We start from the raw sequence: 13,497 nt of genomic DNA, 5'->3' as shown, positions 1-13,497 counted from the left end.
CAGTTACTTATTGACAGAATTAAACAAAAACAAATATTTTATAACAGTGATTCACAGTATGAGAAAGTATTTTGGAAACTAATAAAAGTCAATTTGAGATAGAAACCAATTAGGCAAGAAATAAAGCATTTGGCTCTATAAAAATTTCATATATCCTTATTCATCCACACATTGAGAGCAATTATAGCTTCTGAAATGGTATAAACAAAGTATACATGATTAGTCAAGAAATTTCAAATGACATATGACATTTGAAGAACCACTTGCTCTCAATTGGATGACTCAATTTTTGAAGATTTTGGGGTATCTTGTATGGCTTTTAAAAATGCAAACACTGAAGGAAATATTGCAAAAAAGAGAACAGATATACAAGAGCTATGTGTAGTAGACTCTGTCCACCTTCTAAGTGTGAGCTAGAAAGGAAAGGATGAAATATCTATTCATTGCTCCATCTCATGCTCTAAACTGTGTAAAGCACAGTGTAAAAAACAGTGTGGAAGCCTTGCATATTTCACTTTTAAACAAACACTTTAACATCTGATCTCTCTGTAAAAAGTATTTTTTGGAGAAGAATCTGTACGTTCAGAAGGGTCTTAAGAAGATACTTGAGTTTAGTACCACTTTCTATATAAAAATTGTATCTGTATTTAATAACAATTATTTTCTGGAAAATTTCATGGAAATACACAGACAGAATGCAAAAACTTGAATATTTTACAAACCAAATTAGCACACTGTAGTAAATCATAAAGCAGTCACAATTGGAGATCCACCAATTTTACTGACCAAAAACATTGCCAGGTCTAGAAAGTAAGCTGAGTATTTAGGAGGATATGGAAAGTCACTGACTTCATGTATCTATATTTTTTCTGAGCGTCAAGTTAGTAGCCGAATTTGATACAACATTAGTTAAATTCTGTTAGGGGTTTGTGCTGCTCATCGCGATCCCATGTCTGCGCTCTGTGAGCTGGCACCCAGTTACTGAGCTTCGGGCAAGGGACTGGAGGTTAAAATACACAGACACACACAGACAGAGAGACAGAGACACGGGTTATCCTTGAATTCCCCAAGAATGCCCCCTTTATTGTGTTCAGGGGCAGATTATATAGAGATAGTCACGCCCTAGCCAAACCCACCAGAAACCACTCTCCTGCCATCAGGAACTCCTGAAGGTCTCCTGCTCAGAGCAGCTGTAGGCACTCAGATGAGGGGATTACAAGAAATTCAGGATCTGGGATCTCACTGCTCCCAACAGGTTTGGCAAAAACTAAATTAAATACTAATGTAAACTTATCATGAAATAAAAACTAATTAATCCCATCCAAAACATTTGCTGATCAAAAGGTAAGAGCCAGGATGACCATGAAAAGAATATGTCTGCCTCATGGCTATAATTATTCTTTAACACAAATCTTTTTAAGCAACATTTTAGCAATATTCTTAGCGTTGCTGTGCCTTGTATTATGATCAGCAATCACAAATTCAATAAAATCCAACAAGTTAATTCTTCAATACTTATAGATAAAGTAATTAGGACTCCAATTAGACTGGAAGACATTTATGTGCTGCATCAATATTGCATTAAAAGCATAACTTCCCAATGATGACTCCTGGATTTGGTGCAAAAATTTGAAGTAATAATGATTTCAGTGTGAATCACTCAGTATTAAATGTACCATTTTATCTGTAAAGTTTAATGATTACAATAGAAACATGGGGAAAGTATCATTGAAAGATAGCATGTTTGCATTTAATAAATTTATACTTGCATACATGTATACGTATAGCATTTCAGTTTTATATTCTGTATAGTATAGGAGAAACTATCAATTTGCATTTAAAGTTTGATAAACAAGAGTTAAATCATAATACTGAAAATAAAAGTAAAAAAATAGTATTGACAGAGGACTTGGCAGTATGACTCAATGTTAGAGTACTTTCTTGCCAAGAGTCAAGCCATTGTTTTTATCCTAGAATTACAAAATAATAAGAAACAAAAAACAAAAATAATAGTGAAGTAAAAATGGATAGTTTGTGTTGTACAAAGGAATTTATATCTGGATATGTATAAACATATATATATATATATACACATATATATATTCAACAAGCTTTGTTTAGAATAGAAATAATTATTATCTTTGGGAAATTAAATAAATTAAATACTTATATAAATTAATATATAATACACAATAATTTATATAAATTAATTAAATTATGACATGTTAAAATGTGATATTACATAAATCCTAAAATATTAAAGTAATCTGTAGGGAATGTAAGAAAATAATGATTGGGGCTGGAGAGATGGCTCAGAGGTTAAGAGCACAGCTGTTCTTCCAGAGGTCCTGAGTTCAATTCCCAGCAACCACATGGTGGCTCACAACCATGTGTAATGAGATATGGTACCCTTCATGCCAGAATACTGTATATATAATAAATAAATTTAAAAAAAATAATGATTGTCTTGAAACAGTCATTTCTTTCAACAAATGCATTCATGATATTTGCATGATCACAGTTACCCCTGGTGAGGACTTGTGATTGGCACTGTTAGATGTCTACTTTAGATCCTGAGTGCACATATACATGTTAAACACCTAAAAAAGATTATATTTTGTCTCTCTGTATAGTTCTACTGTATTTCTCTTTGAAATAATGTGTTTATTAGTATAAAGTTTATCCAGTGTCAGTTTAATCATATTGCTGACTACTGTCTCCAATAAAAAACCATCAAGATGAAATTAGTTGTTCTTGACAAACCGAACACATATATGCAAACATGTTAGCAATGCTTTAGAGAATGTATAAACTATTTCTTAGGAAGGCATGAATTTCTAAGGAAATAATTTCAGATTTAATATCAGTCATTTACCAATAAATGGACTTTAAATATGTGCCCTTGACTGAAACAGACAATTTTCCTAGTTTACCATTCTCCATTTCCTTATAAGTTCTGGGTCAGTCATGGTTGTGCCCTGCTGTAATTACAGAATTTTTAAACTTTAAACTAATTAGCTTCTTTATACCCTAGCATAGGGCATCAGCACTTGTAAAATAAGATAATATGGAAAATAATACAACTAGGAATGTTATCCTTTAAGTTTGTAGGGAAAGCTTTCCTTTGGTAGTTGATCCTGGACCTTGAAATGCAAGATAAAAGTGTCTTGCAGTTCCAAAGTCAGTTTCAACTTATATTATGACTGATGAAGTAGAAACCATTCAGGGGAATAATAATATACAGTTACATCATTCTATTGGCAAGACATTTGTGCTGCTGTGGATTATAACTCTGAAAGCTTGAACAAAATGTACAGGGATTTGGTGATATAATAGCAGTTCATAAAAATAGGACAGGTATGTGTCAGAGAACACCAAGAAATGTACTAAGTGCCTCTGGATGGTAGCCTGTGAGAGACTCAAGAAATATGTATCCATGTAAGCTAAAGGGATTCTAAATATTTATAGATCAGGAAGGAGACCTGTGTTGTAATATATTTATATAAATTACCTACCTAGAGAATTATATATTAACCAAGACCAGCAAAATAACTTGTATTATAGCAGTGTCTTATTTAATATAAGATTATGTAATGCAAAATAAAATTCATTTTCATATGGATGAATTTAATGTTTTGCTTCTGAGAGAACTACGTTGAACAACTCATCTGATTATTTATAGTGAATTATAGCTAGTAAATGCTGCAAAACTTTCAACAAGGAAGGTTAATGTTCAGCATGTTTAGACTGGAAACTGCTACAAATAAATGAAAACATGATTGTGTGAAATTTTGTGAAAATTCTTTTATATAATATATGAGAAGAAAAGATACTTTTATGTTGGGTGTAACACATCAAATCAGCCAGAAATATAGCAGACTAGTATAAGAAAATTGCACAATAATACTGACTAATTATAATAAAACATTCTCAAATATATTTCAAGTATTACTTTGATTTTATCAGAGAGAAAGTCAGTGACAAGCCCTGAAATTTACAGAAGAATCATCTAAATCCTCAAGTCTAGCAGCTTGAAATGAAACTAAAAGTTTTATTCTTGCAGGAGTTATAGTCCGTTTTCTTATTAACAGAGCAATCATCCTGATCGGGTAAGAAAAGGACAAGCAGTACTCCAATAAAGCTGAGCACATTTGTTTTCACTGGTAAAGTCATCTTGGTAAAAACGTTGTATTAATGAACTTGTTATGTTTAGGAAAATATTTTAAAATGGCAAACAATGCTGCACTCTCTGCCTAGGAAAGAACAAAAACAGCAAGAATTTTATTCAGATTTTGAAAGCTTAGAATCATAATCCAGCTGTAGTCAGATTAGATGCTGAATTAAGATATTTATGAGTTCCTTTGTATAATATTGACTTTTAACAAGTATTAGCTTACAGAAAAGCAATCAAGACCACCGTCTCTATTTACTATATATTGCTGTTTTGTGAAATAGTGGCTGGCAACATTTTTGATAAACACAAAATCCATAAAAACAGTTGATCAATAGTTATTCCAGTAGTAATAGAAGATTTTCATTTATCTGTACCATGTTAGAATTTCAATACTTAGTAACAATGCATATGAAATGCATGCTAAGGTGGAAACCATATGTGTAACAGATGCAAGTCATTTACTTGAAAGGCTGCCATAAAAAAGAACAGATTTTAATCTTGAGTAAAATGCCACAATACACTCCCATATCTAATTTAGTAAAAAAAAATATTGTTTTGTCTCATTCTCAATATCACATTTACAATGACTGGCACACGATAGTTTATGGTAGTTACCTGCTCCCATCTTGATTGGATTTGAGGCTAATTCCAAGAAGAAATTCCTGCATTGTATAGTAAATACGGTCAAAACCAACAGCTAGGAAAGTCATAGGTCTAGGGGCAGAAACTGATTTTTTTTTTATTTAAGACAAAAGGCAGACCCCAAATGCCAGTGCTCATGCTGATGATCTTAAATTATGGCCTGAGCCTATCCCAGCCAATCTTTCCAGGTAGGAGGATTTCTACTGGGTAAAGAGAAACCTAAACTCAGCATACCACAGAATTCTAATGGAATGATTTATGTTTCTAGGAAGGCTATTACTTCTCTTCACCACCCCAGAGAAGAATTCTCTTCTCCATCCACCTTGAGCAAAGGTCCTCTAGTTCCAGAATAACCTGAACAGTCTGTATAAATTCAACATCAGCACACTAACTTCAAGGCTATTCTGGTTAAGATGTCAGGGCCTATTGCTACCTTCCCCAATAAGACTGACCAGAACTTCCCTGCCAGGTGGCTGCAGTCTACTCTATAAGGCAGCCCACCACCTGTTCTCCCAGCAACTGTATTTTGTTTCTGCCTGAAGAATGGTCTAGTTCAGTGGTTTTGCTGTAACTTTGCTTACATTTTTTTCTTTTTCTTTTTTTTTTTTGGCTAAATAATCATGTTTTCGAATTGCCTTATAAATATTCATGGTTATGTCTACAAATTTCTGGATTTCTTCCTATCTTAGGCTGAGAAGCATCTTGTAGTGTCATCAATACAGGAACTTTTAAATGTTCAAAGAACTGTGTATGTGCACATCCTTAGATGGGATACCTATGTCTCCCTCCACAATGCTCAGGGAACATTGATGGAAGGGGTCATAAAAGTATAAGAGTTAGGAAATGGGGAGAAGTGCTCTGAAATGCTGTCTTCTTCACAAGACATGACTATCACATATATAAACTAACAGCAACTTTGGTCTATAAAGCATTCTAACACTGAGGCAGAAGGGGCTCCTGAGGCACCATGATTAACTGATAAGTGAAGAGTTCATAACTAATAAAGTAGGGATGATCATTTTGTTAGAGCTTGGCCACTAACAGGTTCTCCATTAGTCACCAGATAACCCCATTGTCATAAAAATATGGGCAATAGTAGCTGGACTCAATGAGTATTTATATATATATTATATAATTATATAATTTTATATACTTATACATATAAATACATAGGGTATATATTACAGACAGAGCCAAAAAGATGTATGGAGAGTGAGTGGGAATCATATAAGATGAAGATATATTAAATATGCCTATCAATGTTACAAAGAATAAAAAGAAGGAAATAAAAATTGCAAATCATGAAAATGTCCAGAATTAGTAATCGTTATAATTTATTTTTGGAGCTATTTAAAACATTTTCTTTCTTAATCCTTTAAACTCAACATATTTATCAGAGAATGACAGAAATTACAATCAAGAATTGAAGAACTTATTAGGATTAGTTGAATGTCATGTACTTTGCTTTATATCTTTCTGTACACATGCTATAAGACAGAATTTCAATTCTCAAATCTCTTGCTGGGTTGGACAGCTGTTGTTTAACATTGCTTATATATAAGGATACCACCAGACCAAGAGATGCTGAGTTTTTCCTTAAAACTCTACAGTCATCACTCCACTGTTTCTTAGATGTCTGGATATAAGAATACAAAAAACCCAAGTGAAATAGAGCTATAGTCTGAGAATCCCTGGTGTTTTTACTACAGTGTCTTCATGAAACTGAGGCAGAGTTCAGTACAGTTCGTCCCATAAATAAATTGTGTGCATGGTTCATATGCATTTTTATCTATCAGTCCTAATCAAATGTAATGATGACAAGACAATGGGGTCACTGCATCCCTTCTGCTGTGGTAGTTTCCTGTACAAAATACATCTTTAGATTTCAAACAGGAAGGAACTGGGACTCTTTGAAATCACTATTATTTAACAACCTTCTTTTAGACACCATATCTGGAAATATTATAAAAATACAGAATGCTATACATTGGATCAGTTTCTCTGTGATATTTTATATAGCTTTCAGATTCACTTATTCCTCTTTAGTCATGGATCTCATCTGTAATACAATATTTCTAAATGTCATTACTTTGAATGTATTTGTAAATCTTGGCTGTCTTTGTATTCCAAAGTTCTACCACTTTGGTGAATAATATTTTTATATTCAGAAATACATGAAAATAAATAATGAATAGTTCAATCCCAAGTCTTTCAAGCATGTTATTTAGATAAATATCCTATGTGATATCCCTCATATTTTAAGTTTATTTTCATGAAATAGATAATTTCCCATAAAATTTATAATGAGAGGTTCTGTCCTGAAAGTATAATATTTTAATATTTCCACAAGATGCAGTTAGGTAATAAGAAAATTCATATTATTCAATATTTGATGTTTTTGTTGGCATAACACCTGGGCAGTTTTACTTTTTACATAATATTGTGAGGTAACTACAGATGTACATTATACACAAAAAAATAAAATTCTTGGAAGAGTTATTCATAAGACAAGCAGTTAGATTTACAGACTGAAGTCAAGGTCTGACAAATTGGGAGCACATTGTCCTAAGAATGTTTGCTGAGGGGGCACAGCATAGGGCCACCATGAGGCTCAAAGGTTATTGAAGCCTGCACACAATTCACGTTTCAAGGTCACTGGGATTGTCACATTCACCAGGTTGCTACTACACAAGTACAATATAACATCAGGTTATAGCTGTCGAAAATTGAGCTTTTCCAGAGGCAACCATAACACAACTGCAAAAATCACAACTTAGATGAAGAGGCCGTATGTGGTCTCCATAGAAACCCTGTACAGTCTCAACAGTGAAGTGCTAGGACATCTAAGGATTTTAGAACTCTGTTTCTTGCTGGATTCCACAGAACACTTACACTCTTTTTCAAGCAAGCCTCCTTCTCAGTAGTCAGAGTTGCCTTCACTACCTCTGAAATTCCATGTTGGCCTTTGACAGTAAACACTGAGGAAGACATTATCCTTTACTCCATAGAGATCTTTCATCGTGGTGGAAATGAGGCACAGCTGCCTCCTATTCTTCATTACGCTCTCAGCCATGTTGCCTCAGTGGCTCAGGACGCATAACCTTTCAGTTTGATCATTGCGTGGGCGCTGTCAACCACCTGCTTGGGAACCACGTTCCACCGCTCCTTGTCTGCTTTAGTGCTCAGATCTAGGTTCCGATTCTTTAGAGAGAGGCTGGATATACTTATGTCACTCCAAATGGGCACACTGGAGTCTACATACTTACAAAAAACCATTCAAGGCAAATCAGCAATTGGCAACTCCCAGTCTTTCTCTCATCAGGTAATGGAACAATGCTGATTCCAGATTTCAACTACTTAGGATAACTCAGTATTTGCAAAAACCAATATCTTCATAGACCCATAGGACAAAACATCTGCTGGTTTTATAACAAGTCACTTGCAATTTGAATTGTATTTCCCAGCGCTGTGAATGATTAACTTGAATATGTTCATGGTTCACTGACAAAACAGAGCCGACTCTCTTCTTGTGGACAGGATCATGCCATGATAATGACCAGTTTGGAATTTTCAGTCATGCCAGAATGTTTGCAGTCCTTGCAAGAGATATTTTTGGTTTTCTAAGGAGAATATCATGCCAATGATCCACAGTTTTTCTCCTCAGTTCTGCTTTTTTTCCTTTTACTGTCTTCCTCCTTCCTGCTCTTCTGTTTGCTATTTTTCTAATATTTCATTTGATTTATTTCCTTCTCTGCCTTTTCTCTTTCTTCATCCTATCTGTGGTCTAAGATTCTAGGCAACTTTTTACCTTCACCTTCAACCTCAGATCACTTATTTCCAATCTGTATAAATCATAAAAACCTGGTTATCCCCTATAGTTTTATACAAAATTTCTTTTTGTTGCTAGAAATAAATATTTAAGTATATAAACTAGTGCATTTTGATATACCAAACCCTGATTATTGAAATTCCAGTGCTTGAGGAGACTTTTGTCTTATAACTAGTTACTAACCACTTCTCAGCATGGTGCCTCAAGAAAGTAAAGATTCTGTCTTAGAAAATAGACATCTCAGTGTACGCAATGAAAGAAAGGCCTGGTGTTAGTGGTACCAACCAGGTAAATACTGAGCATGGATAAGTTAATTCAAAATATATTTTGCTCACTTGGCATTATAGAAGATTTTTGAGGATAGTTTAAATAAACAAAGTCTGAAAAAAATTAGACACCAACTAACTTGTATGAAACTCTTTCATAAACTGTTCTAAAGATTATGAAGATTGATTAATTTTCTTCCAAGGTTCGTTTTATCTTTTCTTTCTCTTTTTTTGCATGTGTATGTGAGACAGAGAGAGAGAGAGAGAGAGAGAGAGAGAGAGCAAATACTTATATCTAATTGACGTGTGTGTATTATCCTGAAAATACTGTATTTTTTAATATAAGAAAAGTTAAACATTTCTGACCACAGTATGTTGTATGTTTTGAGTAATACATGAAAGAGAAAGTGCTGGAATGAATTTTGTGGACCTGAGGCTGCATATAATTAAATTAAGTGTGCTACACGTTAAAAACATAAAAACAAAGTTATTCAGCTTCCTTTTTACAAATTCAAAATTGAAAAAAATCAATTCAAAAAGATTTATTTTATCTCATGTTTTCAGAGGTCTCTTTGCATGAGGGACGGCACTGTTTCTTTAGGCCTGCCCTAAGGGAGAAACATCCTGGTAGGCAGTATGAGGTAAAATAAAGCTGCTTAATTCTTTGTGAAATTAGAGAAAACAATCTGAACTTGCCATTCCTAAGAGCTGATAATTAGCATTTTACCTGTAAGAGCAAACTCAGCATTTCTCTCATCTCTTCATCAAAGCTGTGTTGTTGCCATCACAAATTAACAAAATTGTATGTGCTTTAAGCAACATAAATCTTGTAGGCTGATTACAAATTAACAAAATTGTATGTGCTTTAAGCAATATAAATCTTGTAGGCTGCAATTTTACAGGTCAAAAGCCCAATGTCAGTCTTTCTGGGCTAAGCACCAAGTGCTGGCAGAGCTAAGTAAATCTACGTAAACTTGTTAAATGCATCTCTATTCTTGGATTGTGACCTCATTCTCATATCAAAAGTAGTTGTAGTTTGTATCTGTGTCCCTGACTCCATAGGTACATAATTCTGGCACTGATTTCAGGCCAGCCTTAACCTTTTTGCTCTTATTATAGACTAACCATAGATAATCTCTTTCACCAAGGATCTCTAATTTCCATTGCATTCAAAGATTCAATTTTATATAAATAAACTTCAATATTTTCCAGATAGGGAGTAACACAACATTTTAAGGACAGTGAATCAAATAATTTTTTCTGAACCATATCCCTTTAATGTAATCTTTAGGAAACTTTGTTCTTAGTATTGAAATTTAGTGACATGTATTAATCATTTGAATAAAGTGTGGGAAGACATTCTCACAAATATTGGAAAATATTTGACATATTGATACTTTAAGTCTGATAAGAATATTGAATTTTATATCTGAGGAGATGAGAGGTGAGTATTTTTTAACCAAAAACTGAATAAGAGATTTATTGATCCTATGATCCTAATAAGAATATTAAATATATAGGTGAAAGTTTGCAAATCTGATCAACCAACTACAATTTACCCAGTACATATTCTCATTCATCTTTTAAGTTTAAAAATTGTTCCTCAAATAGAGCTACTTGTTCTGTGAATTAATGTATAAATATACACACAGGCTGATTGACTGGTTAGACTGACTTTGTTTGTATGAACAGTAAGAATCTTTCAGAACTAGAGCCAAATTATCTTGAAATAACTATAGTCTCTCTAATATCCATCAACCATTTTCTGATTTAATATTCCTTTGACTATAAGACAACTTTTCATATTGTGTGGGTAGACCATGAGATTCCATCAATCACCAAGCTAAGAAATGGCATTGGATAACTCCTGGATATTACAGCAGTGACCTCCTCAAATTTTATAACCTACATACCTGATATTTCTTTTTTTTACTTTTTTTTTAAATTTATTTATTTATTAAGGATTTCTGCCTCCTCCCCACCACTGCCTCCCATTTCCCTCCCCTCCCCCCAATCAAGTCCCCCTCCCTCATCTGCTCGAAGAGCAATCAGAGTTCCCTGACCTATGGGAAGTCCAAGGACCGCCCACCTCTATCCAGGTCTAGTAATGTGAGCATCCAAACTGCCTAGGCTCCCACAAAGCCAGTACGTGCAGTAGGATCAAAAACCCACTGCCATTGTTCTTGAGTTCTCAGTATTCCTCATTGTCCGCTATGTTCAGCTAGTCCGGATTTGTCCCATGCTTTTTGAGACCCAGGCCAGCTGGCCTTGGTGAGTTCCCGATAGAACATCCCCATTGTCTCAGTGTGTGGGTGCACCCCTCGCGGTCCTGAGTTCCTTGCTCGTGATCCCTCTCCTTCTGTTCTTGATTTGGACCTTGAGATTTCTGTCCAGTGCTCCAATGTGGGTCTCTGTCTTTGTCTCCTTTCATCGCCTGATGAAGGTTAATATTAAGGAGGATGCCTATGTGTTTGTCTTTGGATTCACCTTCTTATTAAGCTTCTCTAGGAACATGAATTATAAGCTCAATGTCCTTTATTTATGGCTAGAAACCAAATATGAGTGAGTACATCCCATGTTCCTCTTTTTGGGTCTGGCTTACCTCACTCAGGATAGTGTTTTCTATTTCCATCCATTTGTATGCAAAATTTGTATGCAAAACAATCTTATACAATAAAGGATTGTCTGGAGCCATTACCATCCCTGACTTCAAACTCTATTACAGAGCTACAGTATTGAAAACAGCTTGGTATTGGCATAAAAACAGAGAAGTCGACCAATGGAATCGAATAGAAGACCCTGACTTTAACCCACAAACCTATGAACACCTGATTTTCGATAAAGGAGCTAAAAGTATACAATGGAAAAAAAGAGAGCATCTTCAACAAATTGTGCTGGCAAAACTGGATGTCAATCTGTAGAAGAATGAAAATAGATCCATATCTATCACCATGCACAAAACTCAAGTCCAAATGGATTAAAGACCTCAATATCAGTCCGAACACACTGAACCTGATGGAAGAGAAAGTGGGAAGTACTCTACAGCACATGGGCACAGGAGACCACATCCTACGTATAACCCCAGCAGCACAGACACTAAGGGCATCATTGAATAAACGGGACCTCCTGAGACTGAGAAGCTTCTGTAAAGCAAAGGACACTGTCACTAAGGCATACCTGATATTTCTACAACTGTATTTGCTATTGTTTTGTTTTGGAACTGAGAAGTTCTCAGAACTGTTACAATGAGGGAATGTGGTATTTGGGAATATGAGAATCATCACACTCCTGTCATAGTCAAGCCCTTTTCTTTACCTTTTTGAGACAAGAAGCACAGACACATGTCAGTGGATATGCAGCATTGCAGTGTCATGAGGGCACAACAGGGAACATAAAATAACTACAAAATTTATGAGCATATATACCAGCCAAGCAGAAGCATTAAACTAAGGAATCAAGGAAGGACACAATGACTAAAAATAAATCGATTTCTTACAGCAGAAGAATCTTTCTTAGAATGAATCAATATTAAAAGAATTTTTTCTATAGAAAATAAAAGCATAAAACAAGAAATCATGAGAACATTTGCTAGTAGAATGGGCCTTTTATCTTTAACACACATGGTGAATGGAAGGAGGAAAGCTAACTAATGAGCTCCCAGTCAAGGTACACAAGGACCTGGTGCATTCAGATGTCATAGTAAATACAACTGTTGCTAGAACAGTCAAGAGAGGAGAATAAGACCCAATGTAGACAAAGCTCTCACTGCAAGGCTGTGACGTCATCGCTGAGAAGACTCCTGAGGTTATGCAGCCTGACACAAAACAATGTAATACATGAGCAGAGGAGCTGCCAGAGGTAGAGAATCAATGGCTGAGGAATGCCTGAGTTGTGTTGCAGGAAAGGAAGAGGTCACCACAGGTATGAGACATGATGCTGGGTGAAATAATTCCTCATTGCTATGTCCACAGATGGGTGCAGGACTTATACCTCATATGTCAATCTTGTCATTGCAGCTGACAGTTATCATCACAGGTTCATAACCAGGCAATGCACAGCAAAGAAGTGACTGCAGAGTGCTGAGCCAGAAATGAGACATTAGCTTTCCCTGCAAAGGTCAGGCAACATTGTCAAAGGTGGGTGGAAAGATTGTAAGATTCACAGCACAGTGAGGGTTGCTGGGAAATATTGTCTTTTGTACACAACATGGCTGTTGTCCTTATGGACTCACAGTGGCTGGAGCTAGTAGTATGCAGTGTGCAGAAGATCAAGCCAGTCAACATTCAATAATGGATGAGGATAGGGATCAGGAGACCCAACATTACTTGAGGGCTACTGGTGATAGTTGGTGTCTATTGGGAGGGACAGTCAGTTTTCCTTGGGGGTGCGACCCCTGTTAGGTTGTCAATGCTCTAGTGGATAAACCAATACCCACGTGTGTGTGTATACACAAAACAAACAAATAATACACACATGTTTGCATTCTATTTGAAATATATACTTTTTATATATATGACTTATTTAAATATTTATTGCATATTAGTTTGTATATTTTTTGTTAATTTTGAAAAATTGCTTTTAGTTAT

This window comes from Microtus pennsylvanicus, chromosome 15 (genome assembly GCF_037038515.1).
Source record: "Microtus pennsylvanicus isolate mMicPen1 chromosome 15, mMicPen1.hap1, whole genome shotgun sequence".
Lineage (NCBI taxonomy): Eukaryota > Metazoa > Chordata > Mammalia > Rodentia > Cricetidae > Microtus > Microtus pennsylvanicus.
Note: the sequence above shows the minus strand (reverse complement) of the source record.